A 20,462-nucleotide genomic window follows, 5' to 3' on the forward strand; every position below is an offset into this window, starting at 1 on the left:
CTGGTCAATAAACCCACATATGCTACCTGAAGGCATCAATGTAGCCGGATTCGAAACCCTCCTTTTGTAATAAACGAGAATAAAAGGGGCTAACCGAGGGGCCCGATTTTTATTAATCATATCATAAGAAGCGAACAAACACTGACACCCAGGACAACATAGGGGAAATTACTTGTGTTTAATAAATGAAATAATGCAACGATAAATTAATGGAAATTAAAGTGAATGAAAAAACAACTTGCCGCAGGTGGGAACCGAACCCACAATTTCCTCGCTTAACCCCCTTTATGCTCGTGTATATATATATATATATATATATATATATATATATATATATATATATATATATATATATATATATATATATATATATATATATATATATATCCTTTTTAGGCATTGTGATGAGCAGCTACGCCCTACTGTCAACACTCCCTTCTTTTTCGTTTTCTAAGACGGGCATTGACACCCCTGCCCCTGGAATATGCACTTTCTGCCCCTCCGTATGCGACGCCATCTTACGGCATCTCATATTCTACACTATCCCTCTCTCAATCTTTTTTGACATGACAACAATTTTTTTCTGCATCGCTATATTGAATCTCTACAGAACGACATTCTCGAAAACCCTGATGTCGTAGTTACCTTTGTTCACTTCGGTTTTGCTAGCTGCCTGGCACGTGTGATTTAGTCAATGCCTATATCTCCTGTGTATCTGCCTCCTTCTCCGCCATTGGTCCTACCTTTTTCTTGAATAAATGAATTCATTTGTTCATTCATTAATCATTCATTCTAAGAGTGAAACCTAGTGCGGTTATTAGCCTTTGATGCCTCGGCACACCCACACAAAAAATGGTGCGTCAGAGATTGATAATATCCAATAATCTCTTAAGATTATATAAAATATTTTGCAAAATGAACATGTGGCCATCACACTTAATGTGCCTTAGGTTACATGTGATTGTTCTTCCAATGTTGGTTCATTGCGACAACGTAGCTTAACGCGAGTTGTCATAGAATTCAGTGAATTCACAGCGTAGCTCTTAACCTTACCATAGTTTGGTACCTCTTACTTTTGGGTGTACTTGCATTATTCCTCTTCTTTAAGAAAAAACCTTGAGCTGCTAATTATTTTTTACGAATTAGTGCTCATGCATATTACATTTCAGCATCGGCTCTTTGTTTAGAAATAATACAGTGAAAAGCACACCATGTAAATCACATGAGGTATCAGTAATGTTTACACTTGAGTGCTGCCGCAGAGAATGTAGAGGTGATAAATGTGGTGACAAAAAAAAGTAATAAAATATATTTTGTTTTTGTTTTCCTTAACGACAAACTGTATAAGTAAACTGGAAAGTAGTCAGGGAATTTCCATCGCAGACATATCTTGCGAAATCAAGAGATGGAACGAGAGATCGCACTTACCCAGCAATAAACACATTGGCGTAACTGGCATTCAGTGACTCGCACGTCAGCCGTACGCACGGGCTTGCAAGTTCGAGGCTTTTTCCATCTTCAATTCTATGTTCCCCATAGTGACAGAGTTCTGCAACAGAAAGGCAATTTGTCTGTCATGTCGTATTTCTGGAGAGAAAAATAACATTTGCCGTTGTACAGTGCGGTAAACTGTTCAAGGGAACACCCTGATGGGAGGGTCTCATTTCGCTGACGCTCTAGCCGCAAGTGCCAGCTGAAGCTATGGCAATGCACTGCACAGGTACCCACAAAGGTGCCAGCGCCGTCAAGCACAAGTCCATTGTGCTTCAGAGCCGAGCTCTCCAAGACCCGCCGAAGAGAAAACATTGCACTTGATCTGCACCTGAGTGTTCCTTTGAACAGTGTATCTCACTGTAAAAAAAACAAAAAAAACTTTTGATCATTGGCTGCACGGCAACGAATACCAAAAGACGCTCGATGAATTTATGAACATTATCCTTATCCACCTATATGCGCATAGCAGTTGCTAAACTTTATGCCTTATTGCAAATAAAATATTATATAAAAAGGAAATTGTGATGAACCTTGAATCACAATATGGAAAAGCCAGTCTTTTATGCCTGTTGAAACATTGCAGTAACTTAGGCTGGTCATTGCCACCACCACAACAAATTTGATTCCACGCACGCGTATAATTTGTTGCAGTCAAAAAAGTTGTTTCATGAGCTCAAAAAAAGCCGGATGTCAAGCAGTTTCGTATTTCTTGGGGTGCAAAACAGACTGCACTCTTTAATAAAAAAAAAGGCTGTAGTAATTCTCAGAACTGTCTACTAATGGGCAAGAATTTTTTAGCTCAGCTGTTACTTTTTTGGTTGTTTACTTGCTTTTCCCAGCTTATGCGCATCTATCTATGGCCTTCACGGTGGCGAAGAATGCTTAGGCTTTTGTATACAATTGCCAGCTTTTGTCGCCGTATCTGGCTTCTTCAATGTAACCACACCAATTGTGCCGGAATGCCGGGTACGAGCATTCCTCGACGGAGCAGAGCGGTCGATAGGGAACAGCAGCTGTCGCATGCAGTGGTAGTGCGTGAGTCGTTGCCTGAGGGGAGATTACATCACCGCGATATCACTTCATCCTCGCTGTCCTCCTCGCAAACCTGTGTTATACGCGCATTCCTTGTGCACGCAATATCTCACCTGCATTGTGAATGCGCCTAGGCAAGGCCCAATGAAAACGCGCCAAGCCTGTCAGCGCACTCGTTAGCCCTCGAGGTCTTCATAGCTTGAAGGACGGTCAGCGGCTTCCCTATGTGCATTGGGCCAACCCAAAATCTAAGGTTGGCCCAATCCCAAATTTCGAGTTGGCCCACACCTAATCTTAGGTTGACCTACTCCAAAATTTCCAGTTGGCCATCTCCACAATTAAATTGGCCTACTCCCAAAGTATAGTTGGCCTAGTTTCAAACTCTAGTTGGGCCACCCTTCAATGTCAGTTGGCTGTCCAGCAGGCTTCCTATGCGGCCGAGAGGTGTGGCCTTCCGGTTCTCACGTGGGAGAAGCCCGCTTCGTGATGACTCACGATCTGCAGGACCCCAATAAAGGTTTACTATACCATACCATACCCCTAGATTTTAGCTTTGCCCACTCCCAAATTTCAGTTGGCCCATGCTCAAAATTTAAGTTGGCCTACCGAAAACTTTAGGTCAGCCCACCCGCTACGTTACCTTGGGCCACCCCACATTTCTAGCTGGCCCACCCAAAATTAATGTTGGCGCACCCCCAAATTCGAAGTTGGTCCACACCGAAATTTCTGTTGGCCCATCTTCAAATTTCAAGATGACCCAACCCCAAAATTCAAGTTGAGCCCCGCGCAAATTTCTGTTGGCCCCGGCTTACTATAAGCTTCCCAATGCATTCCCTAAGGAGCCGTATGTATCTCTACGGATATTACGTTTTTATTTTATTTTGCTTTAGATTGTTCCTTACTGCTCAAAAAGTTACCACACATCTATATTTATACTATCATAACGAATAATTGTCTCTTCTTTGCAAATTAGACATTTTTATGCCGATACAAGGCATTATACATTTCGCGTGACACGGCTCGAGGAGCTCGCCAAGGGATGCTTAGGCATTAGAAAAAAAAAACAAAGCACGTTGCAGCAGACATGAAGCAGGTGGGCTGGACAAAAGGTGCTAAAATATTGGCGTACAGTGTGCAATTATGCCATAAGTCGAAGACAAAAATAGCTAAAGGAGACAAAAATAAGCTAAATATGAGTTAGTTTAAAATGATTGAGGTATCTTGGCCTTTCGTTTGGCTGTATCATGCAGGAAACACAGCTCAAATCTATAGGTTTAACTTACCATGGTGAAGTTGCACTTCTTTAACTCCTACAGCTTCTTCTGAAAGGTCCGGTAGCAATGACGCCACCAGAAATGTGCAAAAGAGGCATACGAACAAACCTCGCATATCTGCTGTATATAGGATATACAACTACTCGTTAGGAGTCACCTGACTATCGAATCGAATCAGGAGGTTGCACTCGGCGAATACCTGAAGCCTAAGCACTGCCTTCTGCAACTGCCTTTTCGAACTGCTTGCATCGACCACACGAACAAAAGTTAGCTGTTAGCTATACCTCTTTGTATGCTAAGGAAGCAAATGTGCCATTTATTTCTTTTTCGCCACTTTAACCAAAAGTCACTGCCAAGCCTCCTCATTCTGCAAAAAGATGACCTACTAGAGCAACGCTTTATACAACCACATAGGTACGCAAGAGACAGAACCCATTTACGTAGTTGTGGCCTGCGAAAGAAAGGACAAACAAATGAACAATTTCTTCTGCGCAGTACTCTGTAATTGATCAAGACAGTATTCTTTAATTTTTCTTTCAATTATGTACGACGCACAAGTGTGCAGACTGACCGAAGCCTTCGAACAACGCCACATACGGCACACAAATGTTTTTTTTTCTGTGTAGCTATACACTATGAAAGACTGCACTTCAATAGATTACTTTTACTTTTTGAGCTACGTTGGCTGTTCTATTGAAGGTAAAGGCCTCGACTTTACACCTGCAGTTACGCACTCCAAAGCAGCGTTCCCTCATTGTTCCACGCACGGTACACTGCAGGCAATTCGATGTGCAAGTAAGTGGTGAGCGGTGTATGGTTTGCTCTAAGGAGCCTGATCGCGAAGATACTGCATTTTTACATCACTAAATTATGTTCGCGCATCAAAATTCATACATCGACATTCTGATTCTGCAGGCAATAATGTTTATTGCACTGTTCAGAAAGCATGCGGAGAAACAGCGCCAAATTTTGTAACAGGTGAGTGCACCGCATAAAAATGGAAGGCACCCTTGTTGGTGGTGACAGTGGAAATCGCTGTGTGACCTCTTTCGGCCGCCTTTGCCGACAGTTTGCGAGATGCTTTTGTCTCCAAAGATCACTGCGCTATTGACTAAATCTGCCGTTCAGTCTTTTAGTTTCAACACAGGTTCATTTATACTGACTCCCAGAGCGCGTGGAATATGCATGAATCCATCTTGATACAACTTAGTTCTACTTACAATGTGTTTACCTGAATGTAATATTGCTTGTTTTTCAAATATTAAAATCCTATTAGTTCTTAGTACTGAAATCGTTGCAATAAAGTGCAATGACATAGTGTACAAAATAACGAATAAATGAGCTATTGTCTATGACTGCATTGCAGGGCGATGTCTACAGTTTTTCGTAAAACATTGCTAAAAATCTCCCGTAAGATATTGTCCTGGCTCCCGCTTTAGAAAACAAGGCTCACCGCGGATCACCAAAAAATGCTATTCAAATAATAATAAATTTTATACATATATTTTAATGAATACCCTAATTAGAATGAATAAAATAAGTAAATTATTAATAATTAATCGATACATTTTCGTAAAGTGGTCGAAGTTTTAGCCTCCAACTGCGAAATGCTTTGATGGATTGGTAAACCCACGTTACTCGTTTTGGTTCAGCCAAAAGACTAGTTTATCAAAAACAAGTAAATAAATTAGCTATAGTGAACTTTGAGATGAACTTATTATTTTAATAAACCCTTTGAGGGTCGATTTCTATCGCCATGTGCGACTGCCCTGGGTTCATTTTTTTATTGCAGATTCCAATTCTTCTTAGGGACTTATTTCAAAAAAAAAAAATTCGCGCAATTTTTCTAGGGTGACCGTAAAGTCAGAAAAATATGTTTTGCGTTGGTATATTTGTACTATTCATTCATGAATAACAACAAGAAAAAAGAAAATAAACTTATAAGAATTAAAAATTTGGTCCATTTTTATACACACAGTTTAAGGCCTTGAAAATGCTCACACGAGAATATTTCGCAAGACTCAAATTTTCCTGCTCTTACACTAGTATGTACTTCCATAGCGTAATCGAACTGCGTAGGTGGGCGCACTCAAGAAAACTGTGTTGTTGTGTGCCTGTCAAAAAAGCGAAACGTGTGACAAACTTCCTATAATATTCATCTTATCGCCAACCAGAGACAATTAGTTTTCGCGAGTGTAAAAAAAAAAAGCAACGGAAACGCATGCACGGCGGCATCCTTCCTATGCACACCCCTGTTAGCACTAAACGAGCAAGAAACAAGCAGTCGCCCTTTGAGCGATTAGTAACGAGATAGCCATTACTTTCGCAAGTGCAAAAAGCCAAAACCGCCTGCGGAAGAACACCGAAGCCGCGGCCAGACCGCGTGTGCGCCAATGCGCCAGCGGTGGTATATAGACGCGCGGGAGCAAACTAGCGCTAAAACAAACCATGCAACAAAAACCGAGAATGGGAGGCGTGCGGAAAAAATTCCCTGCATTCCCACACAGTGGCAGCACATGACAGAAAAGAAAATTTTGGAAATTGGCGCGCCGTTTAAACGTACAGACGGCGCCGTAAATATACGGCATCGACCATTCTTGGACTTGTTCGCGGCGCCGTATATTTGCGTCATGGACCATCAGAGGGTTAAAACAATGAAGCATGCGGTAAAGCTGCGGGGATGTTGAAAATGGGGGCTGTTCATTTTGGCCACCTGCTTGTCTTATAGAAAAAACAGTCCAAGGTGTTGTGATTCATTTTGGCTGATAGCACGTACTTGAGATTGCACTTCTTCAGAAGGAACGCTGATAGTTCCTGATCAGACTTAAGGGAAACACGGAAGCCTTCAGCTGTAGATTGTGCAAAAAAAAAAAAGGTCTTTGCGAATGTCACTTGTCACAAATCTGTAGCGTGCTGAAGCATGCTATAATGCACTTTCCCATCGCGTAGCACACCAGTACATTGAACAATGAAACAGATTCAAGCGAAAACACACGTGTGTGCGATCGCAAGAGCAGGCGCAGCGGGGAGAACCGTCATCCATGAAGGGCATAGGCGGATGGATGGATGAATGTTATGAGCGCCCCCTTTGGAACGGGGCGATGAGTTGCGCCACCAGGCTCCTGCTATTATTCTGCCTAATGTCCTACCTGCCCCGAGTTTCGCGTGCCACCTCTTGAGACGTCTCCTAACGAGAACTTAGTTCGCCTCTCTCCACGAAGCGTCACCTCCGCCCTCTTCCCTCATCTAAGCTATTCTTACTGCGTGCGTTAAACTCATATTTGCTATGTACGTGTGCCTAGACACGCGACCAGGCCGACCAGGAGCCTTATCGATAGCATAGTTGTTGTGTGGATCTGTGCAGTGTTGTCGTAATAGATGCCCTGTGGTAACGTTCAGTGGAGTGCTAAGAGCTCTCCTTGAAGGCGCCTTGTCTGTTGTACTTGTTGTTCTTTCGTCCGCGTCTTCGTAGCGCTCTTTTCATCAGTATGTATTTCCTCTGACGCCTTCGTCAGTTTAAACAGGTCTTTAGCCGTCCCTCGTGCTTTATTGCCAATAACTCCCCTCCTGCTGAATGTACGGAAGCACTTTTTGCGGTGGCAACATGAGAAATATTGTCTGTGGTTTAGCTCTGGTTAACCCTAGTTGAACTGCGAAAGCAAGAGCTGCATCACAACGCTTCTTCTGGCGTCTCTTGAACGCATTGTCTGTTCCTCACTTCGTTTTGGCATTGTTGTGTCTCTTTCGCGCTCTCCATAACGATTAAATACACTTAGGCAAAGCGCATGTTTATATATGTCCCCTGCGAGGCGACACCTCCTTTCCCTCTACACCAGCGGAGCACATCTGGTGGAGTGAGTGGCGACGGCAGCGGCGTTAGCGGCAGCGCCTTCTGTTGGAGCGCGGCTGCGGCGATGCTAGGCAGCGGCGGCTCAAGGTCGTTCGTCAGCCACGGCATATGGCATACACCACACGGATGCCTGCGTACGACATGCAGTGCGACGAACCGAAATGGCTGGCTGGTTGGCGTAGTAAAGCTTTCGCTTAAAAACACCACCGTACTTCGATTTAGGTGCACGGTAAAGAACCCCAGGTGGTCCCGATTTCGGAAGTCTCCCACTACGGCGTGTCTCTTAATCAGATCGCGGTTTTGGCACGTAAAACCCCAGTTTGTTATAATAATTTTCTTTTTGAGGTAAAGAATTCCCGAAATAGTCTATTTTAACTGAAAATGAAATTTCTTATTTCAATAAAATCTTGTTCAGGGCCCACATAAGGTTGTAGTTTTGTTAAAAATGGGACATACCGCCATTATGTGTTAGGGTTTGAAAGCGCTTGATAGTTTCTGCATGGCCTTCTATTTATTCACGCCGGCACCACACGTTTCATCGCGATGTGTGTGTTTTCAATGCGGCATCTTGTAGGCTGTACATCTCCGAAAAGGCATCTCCAGAGATGAAGAAATCTTTGGAAATGCTTAAGTGCTCAAGCAAGTGTGCGCTGGAGGATGAGCGTCCGCAAGTGCAACTGCCAAAGCTTGTAGCCGAATTTCGTCGCAACGTTCTCTCTGAAATTGGCGCTGTCATTTCGCGATGCTGTGGATTCCGGTGAGTCTCGGCCTTGGGCTGTCAATAGAAGCTCGCTGAAAACATGCTCAAGCCACTTTCCTATGCTGTTGTTCAAAGTAGCCCACTTTTCAGGAAGCATGTTGTCAAATGGGAGAATGACAATGTGGACACATTAGTGGACGGTAGCTTTTGAGAAAAATGGCGAATCTGGGCTATCCACCACAATATATTGAAATGGCCTGTCACATTTACTGACGGCATTACTAAGCCATCCCTCACTCTTTAATTACGCGAAGATGGTTTGCACTCTGTACACGCGCCAAGCGCGAGAAAAGTGCGGGCTACTACCCTAATAACCCGGGGAATATCGCAATTTCGCGCTTATTACTGAACTGCTTCGGATAATATGTCGTGTCGAACACCTAAATTTTGTAATTCCCCTCCTATCCAAAGATAGACAGGATTCCATTAAGCAAAAGTTTAAAACTGCAGTGAAGATCTATACAGTGTATTGTCCTTACCTGTGGTATCGGAATACCATTTCTTGTTGGCGCATTTGCTGGGCCATCAATACCAGCATCCTCAAGGAGTTTCTTGGGCTTTCCGTCCTTGAGTTACGAGAATTCATTGCAAAGGGCGTTGCAGGTGGCAATGTCGCTGAAGTAATTGTGAAGGCCCAAGCTCACTGCTCTTGTGGACTGTATGTGAGCCCGCGGCGCTGGCTTTGGATTTGTACTGCAGTCCTGGACGCTGGCACAACTTCAAGACTTCGGTGGCACCGTAATGCCTGCCGTGCCATTGGACCTTCAGCTCCACGCTGAAGCCGGAAGCAAGTTCCTGGCTGTGGTGCGCTGGATACTAGGACCTGCTGACCCAGTGAATTCCGGGAGCTGAATACTTCCTTCGTTGTGAAGTCACGCTCACCACAAAAGGCGGGGTAATCAACTTTCGCCCTCTGACCTCGAGTCCTTAACGTACTTCGGATTACCTTGAGAACGAAATCCTTTCTCAGCCGCAGTAGTCATTTACGAGGCCTCGCAATACTTGACCCAAAGTTCTCGATCTACTAAGGGTTATAAGCGCCCAAACCCGCTTGTCAAACACAGCAGTCGCTTGCGCGGCCTTCGCGGTGATTAATGTTTGGGCACAGGAAGGAACAGGCTTATCTCGCACTAGAAGTGCTATCACGGACCACGGAAACGATATGCTTCCTGACCCTGACAGGCTGGTGCCAAATCTTAGTCTCATTATAGCAACTGGGTGAAAACACTGCCTTTCGCCCCACGCCCTGCGATACCTTGCCGAAGAAAGCCGAAGTGACCTACAGCGACTGACGTCATCCTTATCGAAGGTCTTGCCGTCCGATGCAAGCCTTCGTATAAGACGCGAGTGTTATTTGGTGGTGCTGCTGCCCTTATCATCATCAGCATTTGGTGTGTGAAACGCTGAGGTGCGCTCGTGTGTGCGCGTGCTCCAACTGTTCAACGCGATGTATCCCTCTTCGTTTTATTAAACCTTGTTTGTTCCAACACCGTTTACACACCAGAAGTGGGATACGAATCCCCTCCTTCGACGATTGAGAAGGTCATTGAACATTCGTGAGTGACTGTTACAGTTCGGAGTTCGGGGAACGTTTTACAGACGGAGACTGCTTGCTATGGCAAGTATCGATGCCTGGCCCGTCAGTCGAATCCCTAAGAGTCTTGGAGATGTTGTCGCAAGTGTTCCTCCAGGAATTTGCGATTCAGGCGCCTATACGGGCGTTTCCGGATGCGTCAGCAACCATGCCAGTCTTATCCGGGCTCCAGCGCGACATTGTTGTGAAGGAATGACTTGTCGGGTTCAAAAAAAGAAAAAAAGAAACGCCAAGCTTGCCGCGATGGAACGACGACGAGAAGCTCATCGTGACGAAAGTAAAACTGTTGGGTCATGCGCGCGATTGGCTGCAGTCGACGGGAAGAAGTTTTGTTTTTGGGGAACCTCACTGGCTTTCGTGACCGTGAGAGATGCGACTTGGCTGTTATCTTGCCGTGTAAGTCAATTAATAACATCGGAGTAGGAAAGCCGAGAGCGCCACAGGGTTCCTTGCACCCCCACCAGATGAATTTCACCCATGTGCATCCGCGGCAGTGGCGGTATGAGTGGTAATGGCAGCGGCGGTATTGAGGAACGAAACGCTTCTTGCGAACAGAATGGATTCAAATTGAGCTACGTACGTATGCGCATGCTGCCTCTGAAATCATGATGCGTTCATTCGTTCGCGTGTGCATGCATGCTTGCGTGTTCTCTTGTTTGGATCCTTTACGCACTCACACGAAACTTTGCTAGATATAGATGCCAACTTGTTGGATCTTCTGCATTTTTTTTTCATTTTAATAATTACACTTTCCCGGCTTCGGGTATTTTATAGTGGCGTCGTTCAGTGATGCTAACAAACGCTCTACGGCAATGACTTATATTTGTTTTTTTTTCCTTTTTCTATCTAGAGTCTTCACACAATGCATTTTGAAATGGCGATTGTCCAGTCGTTGTGCTGTTTCTATTTTGTTAAAATCAGCAGAGAATTGTCGCTGCCTGCTGGCACCACTTGCTGTCTTTGCTATCCACTGTTCGGTACAGAACAACGGCATCTTCGTCGAAAGGTGGATGAAGGAAAAGCAAACCGTTTTCCATGTAATCGTTGCGACACGTGGAAAGAAAGCCTTTCTCCGACCTCGCGCTGCTCGGCATGCTCAAGCATGCAGTGCCTGAGGGCAACAACTAAACGGCCTCTCTGAACGGTGTTGTCGCACTAGCCCATCGTCGCGCCCAGCGACAAACATTATATTGGAGCGAATCTTCCTTCTTGCAGTCAGCCAATATGTACGCGATGTCTGGAACAATGCAAACTACTTCTCTGACATTTCTCCTATCACTTGCAGCGTTTGTGCAGGCAAGCTATTTTAACCCCGTTCCTCTCGTCAATAGTAAGACTGCTCACTTGCTTTATTTTTTTTTAATTGCGCATGGTGAGTTGTTACATGAAGAGCAAAAGCAGGTGTCACCGTGAGCAGAGTGGGCAGCTGAGGAATGTTGTAGAAAGCTTTGCTGCAAATTTTGCATGTGAACGTGCATGCCTACGTACTTGAAACAGGCTTTGTTGTACACAGGTCAACGTTGCGGAGTATAGTATCCGTTGGTCTAATGCAGCTGGACCTGTGCACGCCATTCAAATGGTCTGTTGCTTTTCAGAACTGAGGTACCGCATACCACCAGCATAAATAAAACGCGAGTATTAAATACCTGATCAGAATGCCTGTTACGTGTAAATAAATGGAATTGCTATGTATATACGTTTTAGCTAGCTTCTATGGATGATTTAGTCAAAAGTGTAGGTTTTATAATCGTGATTTGGCCACAGAGCATTGCAGTAGTTTTGGAAACGTTAACGAATGAATTGATGCCGATAGATAAGGCGTTATGTTTCAACCGCTGTCAAGCGCCTCTTTTTCACGAAACTAGCAAAAGACGGCGGTATTTTTCTTTCGCATTGTCTCATTCATTCACGGCATTAGGATTCATAGAACCCCCGCAGCAGAATTCCTCTTCCTAGCATGCACCGAGCCAACAACCTCCTGTGACGTCATATTGTGCTAGCGCAACCATAAACGTCCAAGCTTGCATGCTAAACGGCTTCCCACAAAAACATTTATAGTTCCTTGATGAAATGAAAACATAATTATAAATGTTTTCACTTCACTGCAGGAGATCGTAGCACGCTCTAAATCTGGGAGTATTCATGTTAGCGTCAGTTTACCTCATTTATATAAGTATAGCCATGTTCGTTTGAAGCCAAGAGATGCATGAATTTCGGACAACAATTTAGTGTACATAATGTGCAAGCCAGCTGAACAACAACGCTGGTGCGTGCACAGAGATACAATAATATATCCCAGCAGAACACTGAATCAGAAACTGTACGCCATGTCACAAAGCATTCTTCTGAGTATTTCAATTCTAGAGCAGTTTATTGTGCCATGTCCGTGTATATTTGTCCTCAGTAACGCCAAAAAGCAATTTTGCAAGAGCTTCGTCAAAAGACGGAAAGCACAAAATGAACTCACGATGAACGTAATAATTGTCACTCCTAAGTTTCCTGCCCCGTGAGAACAATCAAGGTGGGAAAAAGGTGACTTGGCTGCTACATCCTAGTGTAAACTGTATCAAAAATCACTATGATTCTTTTTATGAATTATGCAGCGAAGGATGCCTTCTGATACGATGATACTTCTGATACGATGACCTTTAATAGTGAAGCCATTGTATACTTAGTTAGGTGTTAGGGGACTTTTCATGCGAGCAATGCTAATACAATGATAGCTTCGCAGATTGGATTTACGGCTTGTTATCCTCGCACTACCGAAGACCCTAACCAAAGCTTATTTACCAAATGTCGGTGCTTGCAACAATCTTGTTCCTCGGTGAATTTTCTTATGCCGCTAGGAGTTGAGCGTATCATGAATAACAGGTCATTATTTTGCTAATATTACTTTTTCATTGGCGTAGTCAACACGATCATCATAGTGGAGATGAAATCAAATGTCTTCTCACGGCAATAATTAACTATGTGATACCACGTACTGCCAATTTAACTCAGTTTCTCTGGCTCTTTCGCAGGCAGTTGCATTATCAATGCGACTGAAGTTCCTCTTGGCTCTTCTGTCGTCCTCAACCACCCCTGCGTGTTTTTGTACTGCAACGGACTTAATAGGACTGATGGTCATTTAGTAATTATTACGTAAATAACTTTCTGCATTTCTCAGTTTTCCATTAAATATCTTGAAATTGCTGTATTTTCATTTGGTAGTTTTTATTCATTGCAGCAGTTTTTTCACATTATAATTCATATTGATTTAGAACGATTGCAGTGTAATGTCTTTTTAGTGAACTGCTTGAGGCCTCCGAAATCATTCTTTAAAGAGGCCACTTTGTTGTGTAGTTCGTGCGCCGCACAGCTTACGACACGAACAGAATGATAATCCTTCGTTATAGAGGTGTTTTCGCTGTACAGGCGTTAATTGTAGAGACACTCGACAGCATGTTGGCTTAATTATTGATTCATTGATTACAACGAATAAATATTGATCCATTACATTGATTTAAATGCATCTTTGACGAGGTCGGACTCCTGAGAAGTGATATTAGAACCATTGTTTTCGTCTAAAAGCTGTAGCGCAGAACGTGCCTACTTCCTCTTTTTTATTTTAGTTGGGAGCGCTTTTAGCAATATATGCAAAATAGGGATGAACAGACGTCGGTTAAGCTTTTCACAACTGTTTCCATTTGCATATATTTTGCGCCTCCGCTGGCTAAAGAGGATAGTAAATTGGGCAACTTGGCAAACATTCACGCTTGAAAGGTAGCAATAAAACCCACGTGTGATGTAAGGAACACACAGGACGACCGAAAAAGAAACTCAGTGAACTTGATGCACTACTCCAAGCAAGCGAGAGGACAAATTAGCTTTCTCTGTCGTGGAGTCAGTGCTGTGAGATCGTAGATGGCGGGAAGTTTCAGTGGGTACAGCACTGAGCACTATACTGGCTTGTGCGGCACCATCATGTACTACAAAATTACCAGAAATGCAATCGCTACATGAGGTGGACGCAATGCCAAAAGTCGATGCAGTGATGCCACTAGGATGATGAAAAGGAATAATTGTCATCCTCTCGAATGTAGCACGAAGCTACAAAGGTAAGCCACCCGGTTTCTAATCCCGGACAAGGGCGAATTTTTCCTCAACTGCCAAACCTTCTTCCTGAGAAACCCGTTTGGGTTTCCTTGGTAGCATCGTGTTACATACAGGTGGATGAAAAGTGTTCCCTTTCACGATACTTCCTACATCTTGCGGTATTCTGCAGAACTGATTTGCCGCAGCATGACATACGACGCTTCATGAGGGATGAAAGGTGGTGGGATGTGCCTGTTAAGTACGGCACATACTTCTAACATTTAGGCATTCTATATACTCTGTGTAACAGTGGCTCATAGCCAAGCTGGAGGATTGGGCAAAAAATGGGTGTATAAGAAGTTACCAATACCCCTACTGGTAAGAATGAGTAGCCTAGAAAAACATAGAAAAAGAAATGAAGACGGGGAATATCACGGGCTATTGCAATACGAAGGCTGCTTTTTTTTAAGTATACGTATGACTCACTATCTCCAGTGTCCAGTGTAATAATTGCATATCCATTGAGCCGATCCCGTACATATTTTATCTCGGAATTTACGGCTTGATTAGCAAAATACTGGTGCCCTCAGTAGCGCTGTTTCATCGAGTAAACATTTGTCGATGTAAAGAGCCTGCTCGCAAAGACATTGCGAGAAAGAAGCATGTGGATTAGGGCAAATAAAGCTTAGCTTTCAAATGAAAAGGAAATAAAATCGGCATGAAACAAAGCTTAACCTAGCAATTCACATTGTCCAGGGAAGTTTAGTGCGTCGTCGTCTGCATGGCCATGACCACATTGCGCTGCATACAAGCTGGTAATTTTTAAGTGCTCCGAAAATTTTAAATATCGTCTATCCTCGTTGGAAAATCATCGAATTATTCAGAGCCGTACATTACTTCCACGACAAATCGAATAGTATCGCGGTCACCTTTGTAAGACTTGCTCGAGTTCATCACTGTAATCTCAAAGAGTTTACGAACTACGGGAAAATTATAGTTGTGGTCTTCGAACTTGCAGCTACAGATGTCAAAATTGTCGTAACAACAAAGAGGGATTTTTCATTTCAGCCCAGGAAGAACTGCGTTCATAAGCCGCACAAATGTACCAGGGGCACGAAGTAAACCAAAAGGCAGGACAATCAAATCGAAAGTACCAAATCGACTTATGAACGCCGGTTTGTCCTTGTCTGCTCAATGCAAGATAATTCGCTAATAACTAAGGTACAAAAAGAAAATATACAAAATCAAATGCACATATTTGTTGACAACGCCAATACGAGGAAGCGGGTGTATATTTGCTTTTTGAGCATGATTAAGCCACCGACAACCTACCCTAAAACCTTGAGGCCAATCCTTCTTTCAAAGGACAACAGATGATGCCGAAAGGCCAGATCACACTTGAGTGTTCTTCTTCGTTCAACTTTTCGCTATATGTTAAGGAACAATTTCAGTGTCGCCTAGTTAAGTAGATTTTCTTCTGTACCTGATAGAAGAGGAACATCCAGGATCATACAATTGCGTCACTAGCTCCTAAAGGTGGTACCAGTTCTTGCTTCCGGGCATGCTTGGTGAACTTACAGAATTTCCCGGAACACTACCATAGACAGCTAAGCTGTAAAACAATGCTTTAACGCAACAGCAAAGTTACGAATATGGTCCGTAAATACGCTGGTTAGCAACATCGAATGAGCACCGTGCCCTCTCGATGTTGCCAACTGAAAGGTGCGGAAATTCAGGCTGCCTTCTGAGAAAGCTTTTTAAGAGTTGCTGCCTATTACTTATGCTGGTGCATTGCGGTGAACTTTGACAGATGGCCGCAGGCGCAATTTAGAGAATAAATTTACCACCCACTATGTGGACGTTTCATACCTCGCAGAAAGGACAAAGCGCGGTAAAATACATTTTAAACCCGTTCGCTGGGATTGGCTCCACTCAAACATCACTGTGATCAGCGTCGACACCACAGATATCAATAGGTAATAACAAGCTATGTGACCTGCCGTCAAAATACCTCGTCACCGAAGGCGCTAGTTTCTTGAGGACGGGCAGGTTTGTATAAGCAAAAGCACATAATATATACATGCATGATCGCTTACCTCTCTGTCTTAGGAAATATATAGCCATAATCGCGCAATGTGTGAAGCTGATAAGAAATGCAAGTTCCACCTGATAGACTTTAACACCAAAAATAAGGCTCATAGTGGCACCCACGGGGCAAAGCGACTCGTCACCTACACCTTTGTGCAGTTCTAGCAGAACATCAGTTTTTGACCGAGCCGGGTCTAAAAACCGCATGCAACCTATAAACAATATGAGCTCCGTTGGTAAATAAACCTAATGTGGAAACAAAGTATATATAAGAACATGTACCTTATTTTTCAACATAATCGCTGGCAGAGGTTTATTATTTGTGTGCAGCGAAAGAGTCGAGTAACTTGTCTCCATCGGCCTAGTATGCTCGTGTACCATTGGAGATGACATAAGATGACGCTGGCTTGGTGTCAGATACCGGTGTTAGCGTGAGATTGCTGGAGTCAAGCTCAGCACTGAGACTGGTGAATCGTCGCGCAAATTTTAAAAAATTGTTTTCAAACAGAGTGTTCGGAGGCAATGACATTTCTCGGGCCGACTGGTGTGCCGACGGGATGCCAGGTTCACTCGTTTTATGGCAGCGGGAACCAACGGCATTTGGTGTAAAAACTGAATGCATGTACAAGGAGGGTGCAATAAACCTTCCACGAGATTAACGGTACCATTAAGTTGAGGTAGTTGTTGCATGACACATTGTCAAAAATAATCAAAACCGCTTTCTTAAACAAGGATGGTTGAACGCGAAGCTTTCCCCCAAAGCGAGCTGAATCAAAGTCCAAGTCCAATGCCAACGACCATGCGATAACCCAGAAATGCTGAGTGACCCGAACTATGCATATGTGATTTTATTGCTTCTTTAGGCTTGTGTCTATAGCCAATGACCACGCAACAAACCTAAGAAATTGGTTGTTCAGGATAGTATTTTTTTATCGCTAAAGTTGAATGAACATACATTTTGTTAAGTTGCATAGCCTTCATGTTAGGTCATATAGCCGTTGATACACGCAAACACTCACACTTTCACGGACAACTCTACACTTGCACATATTGCAAATTGCACACTTGCACAGTATTGCCTTGTGATCGCTTTGGTACACGGTCTGAACCTCTGCTGTCGTAACCTGACACAGCCAGCTTGCAAACGTGAGATCAATGCAGGAACGGAGTTGCGTCGCGAGTTTCTGTAGCGTCTTGAGTTTCAACGAGTAGTGATCTAGCATGAAACTCTCGATCCAGTTTGCCGTGCTCTTTCGCAACATCGATGTTAAGGTCACCGCACACGAGGTTCGGCATACTATGTGGCTTTAAAGGCTTCGTCGTTTCTGCCAGGAACGTTTCCGCGTCGCAATGAGACGAATTCGCTCTGATGCACACGCTGACGATCATAAGACTAGTAGGCATCTTGACAGCGCAAGCGTCTCCCACATGTCGTCTGCATGCCGTTGCCAATACACGTGATCGGCCTTACGGGCACAATCACGCTCGCGCTTACGTTCGCCTACGGCAGCCTCTTCTTCGGCCGTTCACTGCTATCGCTGCTTACCGATTTAATGGCCGGGAATGCATTGCGTGACGCGCGTAATGCAATGCAGATATATGCAGTCCACCTGGGTAGTGTGGCGTTAAACCATCTTGCTTTAAGAAAGCGGCTTTCATTTTCTTCCAAATCTCAAGACGAGCCAGTGTTCCCACGCACTTGCTGTCTCCGTAAGCAGGGAAGCTCAGTTATTGGCGAAACGGGTGGTGTTTCCAAACAGACGCAACTTGCGCTTCCAGTGGTCTTTGTGCGCATGCGCTACACTTGCTGAGCTCGTCCCTTCGCACCGTTATCAGGCACTGACCGGCCGGCCGGCCAGTCGACACTGGCGCGGTACTGCGAATGTAAACTCTAGTGTTCTACGCAGATGTGTATGTTGGCTTTCCTGCAGTGCGTTTTCGACGCTCATGGACGAACCACTCAGAAAGAGAAAGCTTTGTATTAATGCGAATGATGCGGTTGTTCTGTTCTCTTATCTCGTCAAAGCTCGCGTGGTTAACTTGCGCGGATGGTGCGCCATGTGGCAGACATGTGACGAGGATTTCCACAATTGGTGCGGTACCAGACTCCTTTTGATCAAGTTCTGCACGGACAATTTGCCGTAAACGTCCATGCAATCTCAAGCTCGCTAGAGAGAACTCTTACATGAGCACCTGTCGCCGCAGTTTCGTTTCCCAGTCGACCAACCTGCTGTAGAGCGGCGAGATGTATGCGTCTCTACCTTCACTTAGGCCCTCATGATGTCGATTACGCACAAAATGTTTGTGATTATGAGCTGCCTCATTAGAAAATTTTATTTATTTTTCTATTGCCACTCCTCTCTGTAATGCCGGTACGGCCTTGAGAGTAAATAAATGAAATGAAATGAGGTAGCTGGCAATGTTCTCAGCAATTTCCGTCAGACGACTAACCTTAGATATTTCTCTGGTAAGTGAATTCACAGAATTTGTCACCTCCAATGTTTATTGTACGCGCATTGTGCACGTCCCATCTAAAGCTTGAGCGCCGTGCACCGGCCTCTGGTTAGTGAGCTTCCTTCCATGGCTAAGTGGCAGCAGTACCTATGTGATTTCATTCAAAAAATTATCACACGTTGCCCCATTTTATCGTGCTTTCTGAACCGCATTAAACGGGCACCTTTCAGACGGAATGCGACATTGGTCAAGTGTGTTGTCGAATTACCGCTGCTGTATTGGTTCAACTGGTGGTGGCTGTTCAGACATTCTTAGGCATCGTTAATGGCAGCCGAGAAAAACTTCCTGGCTCCCTGTAAAGTTGCGGGGGTGGGGAAGCACCGCAATGCAAGGTCAATTTGGAATCGGGCGACTTGAAATGAAGCTTCGCGGAAACATAGCTTCAATGAACTTTTTACACATACACACTACGCACGTTGACGTTCGCGCATCACGCACTGTTGACTTGTCCTGTTAATTTATGTGATCACGTTTGCAAGTTACCGTGCTCTATCAATATTACAAGAGCACATTTCCGCTGGGAATATGTGACACAATGTTACAGGAAAATATTAGCGCTAAAATGGGCCATTGAAAAAGGGCTAGGGATTGTTAAAGATATTGCAACAAATCTAGTGACACACAGCGTGCACAACTCTGTCCCACTGATGGTCTAATTAACCGATCTATTTTTGTAGTAGTTGAATGAACGGTGGGACCGAAAAGCCCGGTGTGTATGTGGGGGCGAAAAACTTGGCAGGTACATACCATAACTAGTCTCTACTGTGAGGCGCTATTGCAAAGCCAGCCTTATTCAAGATGGTTGCCGCACGAGAAATGGGTTTTGCCAATAGTTGTTTCCTCTTTCGATCAGAGCACAAGTGTCCGGTTTCTAGACTTTGTCGTAGTGACATTTCTTTTTCTGGTCTTGGTGTTGCAGATGCGTTAAAGTGGCCGCCAGACCACCCTTCAAAGTCGTGCCCGGAGGAGCAGGGGCGTACCCAGATTGTTGCCCGAAGATAGTTCGCGACAATACCTTCCCGACGCCTTGGTATTCTTGAAGCTGCAGAAAACCACCAGGCTCATTTATTTGTCTGTCAAGCAATGAAAATGTTCCGCGGTCTTTTAGAACACATAGTAGCCGACCTAACCTTTATCTCCGATGCAAGCACTGCACTCGGGTCTCCCGTTCAGTGTCCCTAATAACCAGCACAAGAACCCAGCAACTAGTTTTTTTCATATAGGCCCAGTTTCGCAATTCGCTAATTGTTATCCGATTAATAAACGTATTAACATCCTCGAACGGTAAAATATTGAAATAATGTGAAAAAGAAACAGAAGTCATGTATTTAGTCAAACACTACAGTTGTAGTACTTTCTACAATACCTACTTATGTATTTCCTTAATTCTTGCCTGAAGAGATCACTATAACGCAGAATTTTTTTTAAAGTGATGCTTTTCTTTGCGAACATCACCGGTTTTCGTGGCCGTGCCTGTGGTCTGGCTGCTCCCTTGCCGAACAGGCCAACCAATATGTGTTATAGTTATATAGTTACTTGCAGCACCACCAGAGGGCGCTCGCCTCCGCGCGTCCGCGGAGGCGCCTGCCTGCTGCCGCTGAAACCATGATGCCTTCAAGGCACCCGTCCTACTCGCTAGTACTCAGCAACTCCGCCTAACCAAACGCTCGGTACAATTTGTGTGCGCGTGGTTGTGTGTGGGAGCGTGTGCTCGTGTTTGGACTCTTTATGCACTCACACAAAACATCGCTTTGCATTGATTCGAACTCGTTGAGCCTGCTG

The 20,462-nt window shown here is 44.3% G+C and overlaps 1 long non-coding RNA gene across 4 annotated transcripts in view; it reads left to right on the forward strand.

The window, feature by feature from the left end:
• LOC135910337 (uncharacterized) overlaps positions 1-19,951 on the forward strand; it is a 60,363-nt gene extending 40,412 nt beyond the window's left edge. The window contains exons 3-5 of one of the 4 annotated variants that reach the window (XR_011508100.1): positions 9,110-9,305; positions 13,025-13,145; positions 19,600-19,951. This is a non-coding gene — a long non-coding RNA (uncharacterized lncRNA). Of the gene's footprint in view, positions 1-9,109; positions 9,306-13,024; positions 13,207-19,599 lie in introns of those variants that run through there. The other 3 variants (XR_010567022.2, XR_011508101.1, XR_010567021.1) reach the window with 3 other exon arrangements.
• Positions 19,952-20,462: the final 511 nt, after the last annotated feature.

The sequence above is a fragment of the Dermacentor albipictus genome, chromosome 8 (genome assembly GCF_038994185.2).
Source record: "Dermacentor albipictus isolate Rhodes 1998 colony chromosome 8, USDA_Dalb.pri_finalv2, whole genome shotgun sequence".
Classification (NCBI taxonomy): Eukaryota; Metazoa; Arthropoda; class Arachnida; order Ixodida; family Ixodidae; genus Dermacentor; species Dermacentor albipictus.